The 13763-nt window shown below is 40.4% G+C and overlaps 1 protein-coding gene across 2 annotated transcripts in view; it reads right to left on the bottom strand.

The window, feature by feature from the left end:
• Window positions 1–13763, bottom strand: part of zeb1b (zinc finger E-box binding homeobox 1b) — a 63430-nt gene that overhangs the window by 34748 nt on the left and 14919 nt on the right. The window contains exon 1 of one of the 2 annotated variants that reach the window (XM_053511896.1): window positions 11726–13400. The exons of the other annotated variant lie outside the window; for it this stretch is intronic. The gene's annotated coding sequence lies outside the window, so the exon portion shown is untranslated. Of the gene's footprint in view, window positions 1–11725; window positions 13401–13763 lie in introns of those variants that run through there. 2 annotated transcript variants of the gene reach the window in all.

Genomic DNA, 13763 nt, shown 5'->3' with positions numbered 1-13763 from the left:
TACTGTATCAGGTCCGGTTGCTGAGATATTTGGATCTCAAATCCAGGTTGGATAGAGTTCATTAAAGTGCTTTATAACACTGTTTAGGATTAATTTACTCAACTCCATTAAGGGGTTATGTAGACAAGGTATTTATCAACAGATTTTTTTTTTTCCCAATTAAAGATTGTGAAAAAAAACTAACCTATGTGACATAATGCTTGACTTGATATGACGTGTTACATATTATTTCCCCTGTGTATGGAGACTTTTGGGACATCCTGTATTTCGTAGTCTGTATAAAATCAATGTGTCAAAGTCAAGTGCTAAAAAATTAGTGTATTCAGGGTTTACATGATATGACAACCGTTACACTTGGATTAAAGGAGGTTTCCATTCTTGAGAGACCAGATGTTTGTTTCACACACTGTGAGAAGTTCACATTATTGCAGAAATAACTACAATCATGGCTTTCGGGCATATCCAAACACATGGTATAGTTTTTTTTACCTGTTGTCACTGTCATTATATTGTAATGGCCAATTTAAAATCAAATCAGTCTATGTGATGCTGCTCTCTGGTTCACGCTTTTAAATGATATGATTTATTTTAACGTAAGAAAATGAGTTGTAATGTATAGAGTATACACCAGTACTATTTATCACCCACACACACAGACACACACAATTTTATAAAGATTCTCAGTTAATTTTATGTGACCCACAATATATCCCTTCCTGTGCAAGGTTGTAGTTTGCACGCATAACACTCAGTGAGTCTCAGTGGGTGTGGGTGCGTAGTGTCCTATTGAGGTCCTTAGGCAGATCAGGAAACCAGAACACACTGGCTTTTAATAAACACAATGGCTATGACGCAGCCCTACTGAAAGGTGTGTGTATGTGTGTCTGTGTGTGTGTGTGTGCGTGTTGATCTTTATGTCTACTGTGTGACTGATGGCCAATTTGTCCCTGAGCCCGCTCAACCTCAATAAATAAAACAAGTCAGAAAAAAAGTATATTTAGGAGTAACCGTCTGTAAACTGGGCTTTTTTTCTCAGCATTGTCATTAACAGGTAAAATACACAAACAGGCCATCTGTATAAAAAAAAACAAAAAACAACAACAACAACAACAACGACACAGGCATAAAATTGAAGTGTATTAGAAAGAAGAAGACCATGATACAAAAATCAAGCCTGCACTTAGAGCTGTGTGAGCTCAGCCTATAGGGAAATGAAATTTGTAAGGAATCTCAAGCACTCCTCTGCTCATCGGGATAATGACATTTGATTTTAGTAGCTAGGCAACACTCCCATATGTGACATTTACCTGCCAGGCCAAATAACATGCCTTACGGGAACAAACAAACAAACAAACACAGACACACACAGACACACACATCTGGACTTTATCCTGAACCAGATTTCCTACCTTATAGTCTGCAGAAATTATTAATGTCTATAGTTTATCTGGAGAAATTTAGTTCAACTTTCAAAGCTAACAGACACGCTAACAAAGCTAGCTTTTAAAACTAACAAAGCTAACTCAAAGCTAAATTAACTAATAAAGCTATTAGACAATTTAATTCAACTATTAAACAAATAAAGCTAACTATCAAACAAATAAAAATATCAGACAAATAAAGCTATTAGCTAAAAAGTTAGCTTCAGCACTATCAAACTAATAAAGCTAACTATGAGACAAACAAAGCTAACTGTCAAAAAATAAAGCTAGCTTCTTAATTAAAGCTAAGTATTAAACTAACAAATATATCTAATCAACTAACAAAGCTTAATAACAATGTACAAAAGCTACATTTCAACCAACAAAGCTAACAATAAAGTTATGAGGCTAATGTTCAAACAAACAAACAAACAAACAAACAAACAAACCTAATCATTGCCCATGACAATATGTTGATGCCCAATGTTCCATCTATAAATGATAGATAAATGTTTCTCTGGTTGCCACATCTTGATTAGCCTTAGATTATGTAGAACTTTCACTATATAAAAAGTCCCTGTGAATGAGTTGTTAATAAATAAACAAGACTACTAATGTAAACCTGGCGTCTAAAATATAGCCAGAAATACCAGAACTAGCCATACAGTTACAGAGAATTAATCCAGAGTTTTATAGTTTTCAACAGCACTTTAATATAATCCGATCAGCTACAACATTAAAACCAGTGATGTTTAAAGCATGCAGGGTTTGGGTTCCACTTGTACCACTGGGGTGGCTCTGGGCCCTCAGGTCATGGCTCTGCAGGGCTTGTGAGGGAATACTGTGGGGTCCTTCAGTTGCTGTGGATTGCAGGGTGGGCGGCCTCTGTGGATTAGACTTGTTTGTCTGATGCCTATCATTGGTGTTCAATTGGATTGAGATCTGGGGAGTTTGGTGGCTGGGTTGGGGGTTTTGGTCCCTTTGCCTGCTGGGCCCTGTGCACAGGGAGGGTGTTCTGCTGCCTTTCTATTGTGGCCAGCACTGAGTATTTTCAACGATTTGTTTGCATTGACTTTTTCTGTGAGATCAGACCTGAGCCTTCAGTCCCTGTGTGCATGGGTGACATGATTTTGTCACGTTTGCTAGTATAGTAGGTGATCAATGTAGTTCAGTTCACTTGGCAGTGGTTATAATGTTATGGCTGATTGGTGCATACAAATATATTTTTTTTAACACATAGAATTTAATGAATCTACCAAATCTGTGTAATTATCCCGAAGCCTTATAGAAATGTCTGCATGTCCAGAGTTACCTTCATTCTTTATGTGTATCTGTGAGGTACAGCGCAAAAGCAAGTGTTTATCTATATGAAATTAAAATTAGGTTCTGGTCAAATAATTATGAGGTTAAAACAGTTGCAAGGTGGAAAAGCAAAGAAAAAAAACATTTGATTTATTATTCATTTTTCAATTTAGTGTTTATTTATTTTTATTAGAGCTTAGTGAATAGGCAGAATTCTGTCCACCACCTGTGTGCAAGAGTCTCAATAATCATTTTCCCAAGTAACAAATCTGAATTAATGTATTTTTGCATCCTCTAACTCTCCAGCTCTCCAAGGACAAAGGCAGAGAGAAATGAAAACACAAGGCTTGTCTACTGACGCTTGGTCTAAATCACACTGGTCTTTAGATCATTCGGGCACGACAGCACATCAATTTGTATATTTTGCCTATCCATCACAATTTATACACACTGCCTCAACCTTCAGCCAGTCACACTGCTGAGAAATGATGCTGGTGAAACAGCCTTATTCTTTGACATACCAGGACGGATGAAGAGTACTTTAAAAAAAAAAAGGATTAATACAGACAGGCTGAAATGCTTCTCTCTGTTCAAGACCTACATTTCTCTTCAGAAGACGCTCATGATTCTCCATCACTTGTTGGAAATGGAATGCGTTGGACAGAACGCATGTATGACGATAAGCGCTAAAATAACCGCGCCTCCTGAACCAAGACCTCCTTTGATAAGAATTCCTGGGAAAACGTTCTTATTCATCAGAAGATCTTTGTGTGGCGTTGCCGGGTGTGCTAAACACTAAACACCACTCTGTGTGAGCACAGTGATTAAAACAGAGCATCCTATGTCTCGCTCTGCTTGGTGTCCCAACACACACACACACACTCACACACACTCACACAGAGGTCAGAACTGTCTCTGCATTCCCTTCTCGTGACACGGTCACAATAGTGGATCTCCTGCCAGACTTTATCAGAAATAATCTGCTTCCGGGGTCATGACTTTGACAAATTCGCCCACGACTTCCTGCTGAACTTTGTTCAACCTGAAATGTTTCCCATCACATGACAGACCACAGCATTGCGCTGCTTATTAGGGGTTCCTGCAACATCAGCTCTTTTTCTCTCCTTGCAAATTACTAATAGAGCTAAATTATAATTGTTTTCTGTCAATCATACATTCATTTTCTCAATATCCCCAAGTATTCGTTAATATCGTAGCATTAAATTTATAAATATTTTTTCATACATAGCTGTTAAGTAGCGGTAGTTAGCAAAGCCACTGCTAGACATTTCCTTACTCTGGGTTAAGGTCATGGCGTTAACAAGTTTGCTGTGATCTTAGAAGGTCACGATCGGCATTGGCCATCGTCAACGGTAATATTTGTGGAATAAAATAAAAAGTGGGTAAAATCAGAGTCATTAGAATGTTTGAGTTGAGCCCGGGCCTCAGCTCATGTTTCTTGTCAAACACTTAAATGCAGTAGTACTCCATGATGTCAGTCCTCCATGATCATAGCAGCAGCATGTTTTAGATAGCCAGAAGATTCCTAAATTGTCAGGTGCATACGTTTCAATTTATTCTTTTATTTCTTAGTGTACTGTATATGAATAATCACATATTTACATTACCAATATCAGTTTGGCTTCTGAGGCACAAATACGCGAGATCGGCTAACATCTTCACCCGCGTCACTCATCTCACACAGCAGGTGTTGTTGTGTACTCGACACGTCCTGGCCTGCTACAGAATGGACACGGTGAAGTCAGACCGTCTGTTATGTAACACACTCTGTAGTTCGTTAAAGACTGCTAAGACTTTTGCTTCATAGACAACCATTCAAACAGCAGAAGCTTTTCACACTCTGTTTGTTAGACGTTTCGGGCCAGCGATTGCAGTTTTTTTTTTCCTGAGCAGAGAGAGAACGTCTCCGGAGAGTGATCTCAGGGGAGCCTGCAAAACTTACTCATACACACAACATACATCCCTCCCAATAAGGAGTTTATGTAGCTTCTGTATTTACATTCCACAGAGTCCTACTCTGCTCTGAGGCTACTGAGAGGGACCAGAGTGCATACACACACACACACACACACACACACACACACACACACACACACACACACACACACACACACAGGAAAGTGTTGTACAATACTGTATACTTTGGTTCTTTAGCTGTCTTTTTTGAAAAAACATAACCTTTTTGCACATACAGATTGTGATAACTGTGATAAATTGGAGGTGCTCCAGGATGTCCAAAAAATTCCGAGCTCCCACATACATCATCAATCCCTCATTCAGGGGCGACCTGTTCACACACACCTAATGATCACTTTCTTACAGAATCTTCCTAACACTAATGTGAACTCAATACAATATTATTGCATCACCCAGGTGCCTATTAAATGTGTATTGCAATTCTGTAAGTTTTATGATTTTATAAATATCCAGTTTCAATATTCATTTTTCAGATTTACAGAGTTACAATTTTTGTAACAAAACAAACTTTGCCTAGACAAAATTCTAAACAAAATAATTAACGTCTGCATTTTACCAACTCAAATGCAAACATATTGTGTGTGTGTATATATATATATATATATATATATATATATATATATAAAACAAAAAAAGAAGCGACCCTTTTTCAGGACTGTGTATTTCAACAATAATGTTAAAAATCCAAATAACTTTACAGATCTTCATTGTAAAGGGTTTAAACAATGTTTTTGATGCATGTTCAATTAACCATAATCAATTAATTAACATGCACCTGTGGAATGGTCGTTAAGACCTTAACAGCTTACAGAAAGTAGGCATTTAAGGTCACAGTTCTGAAAACGCAGGACACTAAAGAGACTTGTATACCGACTGTGAAAAACACCCAAAGAAAGATGCCCAGGGTCCCTGCTCATCTGCATGAACGTGCATTAGGCATGCTGCAGGGAGGCATGAGGACTGCTGATGTGGCTAGGGCAATAAATTGCCATGTCCGCACTGTGAGACGCCTAAGACAGCGCTACAGGGTGACAGGAAGGACAGCTGATCATCCTCGCAGTGGAAGACCACGTGTAACAACACCTGCACAGGATCGGTACATTCGAATATAATACCTGCGTGACAGGTACAGGATGGGCACAACAACTGCCCGAGTCACACCAGGAACACACAATCCCTCCATCAGTGCTCAGATTGTCCGCAATAGGCAGTCCATGAGGAGGAGATGCACTGCAGTACTTCAAGCAGCTGATGGCCACACCAGATACTGACTGGTACTTTTGATTTTAAGCCTCCCTTCATTCAGGGACACATTGTGAAACATTTTTAGTTTATGTCTTATGGTGTTGACTCTTTTAGTGTTCATACAAATATTTACACATTAAGTTTACTGAAAGTAAAAACAGTTGAAAGTCAGAGGACGTTTCTTTTTTTGCTGAGTATATATATATCACCAGTCAAAAGTTTGGACACACCTTTTTTCCTGATTTTAATTCCTTTAATTAATTAATTAAAAATATACAATAATCTCTTTTGATCAGTTGATATTGAGACGTGTCTGCTACGTACGCTCTGTAAAGCCTTCATAACAGCTCTAATCCAAGGTGCTGCTGATTGGTGAATTCTGAGCCTTATAACTCGCCTCTGCAGCAGAGGTACTGTACATTTTGGTCTTGCATCATCATGGAGCTTTTCTTGCAAGAACTATTCCAGCTATTCCAGCCGACCTTCATGTCTTTAACCAACTGACTGTTACAGAAATTACATCCAAACTGTGTCTAAACTGATACTGTGTCTGGACTGATACTGTAAAATAAAAACACGTAAAAAAAATAAATCTTTTTGAGTCAGTGTTGCAATACATAAACTACTACCCAAAAATGAATCACCAGATGTAACTGAATCATTTCATCACCCATCTCGATGAACCAACAGAGACACAAAGACACACCTCTAAAGCTTCTGAAGCCAGAACAGCACAAGATCATTTATAGGAGACATGTCCACATATTGTGTATATAAACACCAATCTACTGTATGATGCGTTCCTACCTCAAGTCAGGTTTCCTGTAAAAAAAAAAAAAAAAAAGGGCTCTAGATCCACTGCAGTCAGGACCAGGGTGGGCCTGTTACTGAGGAATCATGTACAATGACCACTACAACTACTCGTACAAATGAAGTCAGGATGTATCGTTCATGATTACGGGAGGAAAACAAGACGTGGATGCCTTATGAAGAAAAGGGGTCGTCTGTGTGTATGCGGTTCTGTGCAGAAAGCTTTGTGTTAGGTGTTGTAGCTTCAGCAGCGCACATGCATGTGTTCCAGGGTTTGGTTTTGCTAAAGGGTGAGGCTGTATTTGTTTGGGGTTTGAGTTTCAAAACTGTCAGCTTCGGATGACTTCCAGCTAAATCGCTGAGTGTACGCTTAAAGTCATGACGCCTGTTGCTTGAAACCACAATCAAAACCATGCTCCACTCTCTTCAGGAAATACAAACAAGAAGAAAAAAAGGCAGGTACTTCATGTAGACGCCTCACAGAAACTGACTTTCCCAGCGAAAGAGCTCGTCGCTGCCCGCTGTTACGTCTGAGCCACAATCAGAGGATTATTTATTCATGAGATGAATCAGATGATTTTCGAAATTCAGCTAAGGAGCCCGAGCGATGATGTGATGCAGTGAAGAACCCAATGAGTAGCTGTGAAAATCATGTTCCGTCGATCTTGTTGCTTGGGCGCAGTGGGACACAAAACGCATTTGGAAGCGTTAGAGATTGTACTGCACATATGTGAGCGAGAGAAAGAGAAAAATAGAGAGAGAGAGAGAGAGAGCATCACCTCTGAAGTATATGAGCTGAGTGATAACCATTTAATCAATAAAGCCCTGTTTCCACGACAACCCTGATCTCCTGTGCCATGTCCTACACACAATGACTGTTTCACTGCGTACGGTGTGTGTGTGTGTGTTTGTGAACTGCCTGGAGGTGAATGAAGTAAGGATAGTATACAATAAGCAGGATGAAAGCTGCTTCGTTAATTAAGCCATAATACACTCAAGCTAAAGGTAAAATAATAATAATAATTATTATGATTTTTATTATAATCAAACATTGCAAAAATATTATTTCAGGAGTCTTTATTATACTTCATAATAATACAAAAAAAGATTAAAAAATATATATATTTCTCATAATACATGATATTAAGGTTTGCTAACAAAGCGCTACAGTTCTAACACTGCATTTGCGAATCATAATCTTCTAACATCATTTCCTTTATCCCAAAATCCCTTCAGACGAGTGTTCTGTGAGGTCACTTATCACAATATATAAATTACATCGGCATCGTTATATCGTCTAGACCTACGCAAAATCCACCACAATGCAACAATCTGGTCCTGAAAAAGATCTAACACACACACCACACACACACACACACACAGAGAGACAAGTTAAGCTGCTAAACTACCTCTTAGCTCTTTTTTGGGTCAGTCTGGTGCGCTATTTTAGTCTTCAAGAAACACACAATCACGCTCATCACTCTGCTGCTCCATGCTGGGTCGGGCCAATCACGGCTCTGCCGCTACTGCACGGAACAAAACAGCGCCTCTGCTTCAGAAGCGGGAGGTTTTCCCCGAGCTCTTCTTCCAGCATATGCATTTTGAAAGTGTGTTTAGTAAGTCAGATTAGATCATTGTCACGCTGCTGTGTAAGTGCGCTCGATTTCCATTTAGGCCAAAAGATCTCATCTAACACTGTACATCCTATGCAAGGTGTTGGCTTTGTACACCTCTATTAGCGCACACAGACCAGCTCGCTGGGGCAGGTTTCAGAGAAGTGAGGCCAACGCTCTGGGCTCTGATTGAGTCAGCACGAACACAGCCATTATTATACTTCCCGATCTAACCGTGTGACAAAAGAGCTGTGGTTTTAAGGTGAGCTACTTTTTGAAGCGCACGCGTTTAACCCCAGTGACACTGTGACATTAGCGCATTGGGGGAAGTCCGAGTTTCATGTATGCACAGATGCTACAGTAGTTCTGACCTGCATACTCAGTAAGACAGAGATAAACCTCAGCGGAGGAGATTAACCGTGTATGCTTCAGGTATGTACTACAGCATGCAATAAAGCCATTGCATTCTGCTAATCCCCCAGGTCTAAGACTGAGCCCTGCTAGCAGCCTTTAATCCGGTGTGTTTATGAATTAATGACCGGCCAGATCACAAGATCAACGTGATACCAGGAGCTGATGCCTCCATGAACCCTTTCCTGCTGAAACGGTCAAGTCTGTGGTCATGCTGAGATGGGCAGGTATCGCACGTGATGCCAGTAAGCTGACCTGCTGTGTATAATTCCTAACCTGGAACTAATCCTCCCATTTTGACCAACAAATTTTGAGCAAATGCGCTTATACAGATTGTCACGGCCTCCATAAACCCCCTCCATACCCAGGTCTATAATAACAGAGCTACTAATGATGCACATGACTGTTTACCCTCTGCTCATCATTACAGCTTAATATCACCTGCTATCTAACGAGACTGTGTTCAGAATCAAAATGATGCACTACTTTCATTTTATTTTTTGATTTGACATCCTCACAAAAAAAAAAAAAGATTCAGACACTAAATCTTTGATGACATGATATTATCATCTAAATTTTTTTTAAGATTACCTGCGTATCAAAAATCTGAAGAGATCCAGAGGCAAACTAAGTTCCATTTTAATAGAAGGAGAAAAAAGACCTGCTCTCGTACCCTAGTGGTACGACAGGTAGCATTGCTGCCACACAGCCCTAGGATCTCTGGTGTGATCCTGAGCTCCGGTTACTGTCTGTGTGGGCTTTCTGTTCATATTCTTCCTGTGTGGGTTCCACTAGGATCTTCAGTTTCCTCCTTTCTCTCAAAAACATGCCAGTCTGTCGAGTGGCTGTGGTAAAGTTGGCCCTGGGTGTGTGCATGGTACCGCGTGATGGACTGGAATTCCATCCAGGATGTATTCCCACCTCATGCCCACTGTTGCCACAGATCAGAATAAACTGGCAAGCCATAAGCCACCAATAATCCATTATACTGCAAAACATTGTGCCCAGTGTTGTGTAGGTTCCCTGGGCAGCTCTGGCCCCATGGGGTATGACCTCGCAAGACTTCTGGGGATGTGCTGTAGCGCCTGCCACTGGGAAATTACTGATAGATCCTTTGGGTACTGTAGGTTGCAGGTACTATAGGTCTGATCCCTCCATGGATCAGACTTCTTTGTCTGGGGCATCCCATGGGTGCTTGATCGGATGGGGATCTGGGGAGTTTGGAGGCCGGGTCAGCAGTCTTGTGCTTTCTGCCTGCAGTAGCCGGTGCATGGTAGGATGTGATGCACTGGGTGTTCTGGTGCTCTTCGATCGTGACCAGCATTTACCTTTTTGGTGTGTTGTGCTGCAGAAGAATAAAAAAGTTTTGATTTTCATTTGGGACCATAGACCATCTATGGGCGTTTTCTCACTGGGGTCTGGGAACCGTTTCCGAGCAATGCAATGCAGTACACAGGAAACAGAATTAAACGGTTCTTATCAATGAGTCTTCAAGTCCCGAGTCGTTTATTCCTTTCTCACGAGACTCCCATAGATTGTATGCGGTGCAATATATTTAAAAGAACACACGACTCAGATTGGAAGATATGAGAGGTGAGCTACTCATTCTGTTAATTATAATATGTCCTTAGCTGCACTGTAATATTTTAATAACTGGAACTATAGCCAAATTTGTGTCTGTAGACGTATTGGGGTCTTTTTTTATTAAAAACGCAACATTTTATTTTATTTCTCTCGAAAGAACGAAATTAAGTAAATGATTCATTCATTTTGATGAACGAGATTCAAAGAACTGAGTCACTAAAATGATTCAAACTTCCCATCACTAACAGGTGTAACAGTTTATGACTTGCGGTTTCTTCTTCTTTCTCATTTTGGACAGCAGAGAAACAAACTACCTCTCTACCGCCACCTACTGTTTCCGGTTGTGTAAATACGGGATCGTGGCCGGGATCAGAACCGAGGTTACGATGTGCACGCAGACCTGCGGGGGGGATTAGGGAGGGGGAGAAATCGTGCTCGGGAACAATCGTTCCCAGTGAGAAAACGCCCTACGACTGCTAAAAATTCCTCTGGTTCACCATTACAGCATCATCCAGGAGAAGTCTAGACGTGGTCAGCATCTCTGCGGCCAAAGACATTCTCCTTGATTTACTAGATTTATTAGGCAGTGATTTGATTATGAGAGCAAGGCAGCTTAGCTCTAAATGATAGCTCATGCACAGGATACACAGGCTGCACTGCAGGCTAAATGAATGGCGGACTGGCCTCTGCCCTTTCTTGCTTTCCTTAGACCGGGACCCTTCTTTCTCTGCAGAGATTTCAATTTGGTTAACGGCATCTCTAATCGGGCTCATTATTCCGGCCATATCAGGTTTTGAGGCCGTCGAAATCTAATTGACGGCTGTTTAATGTTCCGTCCGTGAGACGGGCTCGTTTGCTTTCCTAGCGGAGTTTTTGTAAGGTGTGGCGATCAGGGTAGAAATGCCATGATGTTTTTTGGAAAAATAAAAAGGTGACTTTCAGTGAAACGCCACAAAAATACAGCAAAGCATAAATTACAGACTGAAGGAAAAAGCCTTCTGAGGTTAAAAGCCTACTCACATCCTCCTGAGCCAAAGCTGTCCTACATCATCCCCCTTTCTTCCTGTTGTTCCAACTATCCTGTTCTTCATCATGTAGTTTTGTTAGCACTCTGCCTGGGGCTTTATAACATCTCAACAGTGATGTGCTGTACCTAGAAAAATGTGATTTGTTTTTCTCCCCAACAAAATAATGTTTCGTAAGATTTCTGTCGCCTACACAAGTATTTAGGTCAGAATCCAGGTTTAGGTCAGGAATGCGCATGGACAGATCAATTCCAAAACACACACACAAACACACAACCATGTGAGACTCGCACGGTTATCTCATGGTAGCATTTACCCTGTATGGTTTCATTCCACCTCGCTGGTTCTTCCTCGCTCTTGTCTCATTCCTCCCCCTACTTCTTTTTGATCCAGTTTTCATGTCTGCTCTTCCTTTCAGCCACTCCTTCTCTTTCTCCATCCCTCTTATATTAACAGAGCAGGCACATTAACAACAGGAAGTCAGCAGGCTCGTCTGTTATCATGAACTAAAAGAAGATGACTCCTGAAATCCTAGCAGAGACAATGTTTATTCTATTTTTGCAAAACAAAAAATAATTGCACTGTACGTCTCAACCTGCAGATAAATAGTAGCACAATTCATATCCATTCAGATGGATTTAGTTTAAGCATTTTTGTTTAATACTTTGATGTGGTATGTCTTAGATATCTCAGATGTTTGAATGCTTGTCACTGTTGATCATTAGAATCTAATTATGCTTTTGATTAATATCGGATAGGACTGTGCGATTTGATAAGGAAAAAAAGCCCATTGTGATTATTTTGATGCATATTGTGATTGCTATTGAAACTGCTATTTTTATATTTGACTATTAAATGTATAATTTTTTTATTCTAATGTATTTCATTAGGCTAACAACCTACAAATGTTTCCCAGCTATATGATTACAGTTACAGGGACCGATGTAAGGGTACAACCGATCCATGGTCAATTAAATGTTTTTCCTCTCAGCTTTTTTAAATGTTAAATCTTATCATACTGTGATGTACTGATAACCGCTATCTCACCCCAGCTAACTTTCGTTATTTCTCAGCAACTCTACGATTCTCGGTAAAGTGTTCCTTTAAAGGAATCAAGATTCAGCTCAAGTGTGTGTGAGTCAGAAATCCCGTGTGACCTGCGCTGGCATTGCCAACCCAGGCTAGCGGATGCCAGGCAGGAGCACGGCGACACCCTGGCACAGGCCCACTGAGCAGTAGAAAGGCCAGGGCAAGGCTTTCAGTGGTCATGAACGGCGCTTATTTAAGTCCTCGCATGAATGAGGCCAGTCACTGAATGCAGCACAAAGGGGAAGGAGGCTGCTTGGCATGCAGGTGGTGTCGATACAAGAGCAAGAGCTGCAACACTTTTGTGAGTGGAACGTGATGAAACGGAAACACATAATGATTCAAAGTGAGACTAACCGGAGCCATGATGCTGTGCGTGTGTGAGTGTGTGAAACAGAAAACAGTCATCTTAGCAAAAGTGTGAGGGTTTTGTTTAAGGTTTGCTTTGATTTCATGATCGTTACGTTATTGTATCATTAACTTTTTTTTTTTTTTTACTTTGTTAAGGCAAAAAACCCACAATCAATATATATAAGAGGTGTACAGGGCTAACTCTCCTGGAGTGCACCCACACTGATAAGGATACACGCTTGTTTTTTTAGGGACAGTCTTCAGGCTGTGCATCCTGGGTAGGTAATCTCTCCTGACCACTTCCTGGTTTTGTCCGTATAAAATGAAGGACACATTTTTGAGAAGGAAAATGCATGCTATTCCAGAATGGACACAGGTTTTATTTCGGGTCGACGCTTAGACAGATTACATGTTTATCCGCGGCGTGCTGAACTTTTTGTACTGTATACAGTTTACATTCCTGACCATCTCTAAACCTATCGCTCCAGGAGTTATATACAGTGGACAGGATGGACAGGGATTAGCTGATGGGTTTATTTTCCTTCATGTCATTGCTGATGAGGTTAACATTGCAATTAGTACACATATCCCGTTATCTTTGTCGTAAGTCAAAAAAACAAATAGAAGAACGCGAGAGTGTAATTCTTTCCAATACTTTTATTTGAATTCACAATTTAAGGACGACCAGGTCTTTTAAAGCCTCTTTTCAGACGTCTGCTGTATCACTTAATGCTGAACATAAAAGCATAAATGTAAAAGCAATGCCTACAGAAAACATAAAAGCTTCAAGTTTAAGAGTGGACACATTAAATGGACAGAAGGAAAAACCGACCATGAATTGTTTAATCCTGGGTCGTTGTAAAACTGGCTTGTGACGGCATCAATATTTAAACAACACCTGCAAGTATTACGAAGTG

The sequence above is a fragment of the Clarias gariepinus genome, chromosome 14 (genome assembly GCF_024256425.1).
Source record: "Clarias gariepinus isolate MV-2021 ecotype Netherlands chromosome 14, CGAR_prim_01v2, whole genome shotgun sequence".
Classification (NCBI taxonomy): Eukaryota; Metazoa; Chordata; class Actinopteri; order Siluriformes; family Clariidae; genus Clarias; species Clarias gariepinus.
This window is presented reverse-complemented; position numbering and strand designations above follow the sequence as displayed.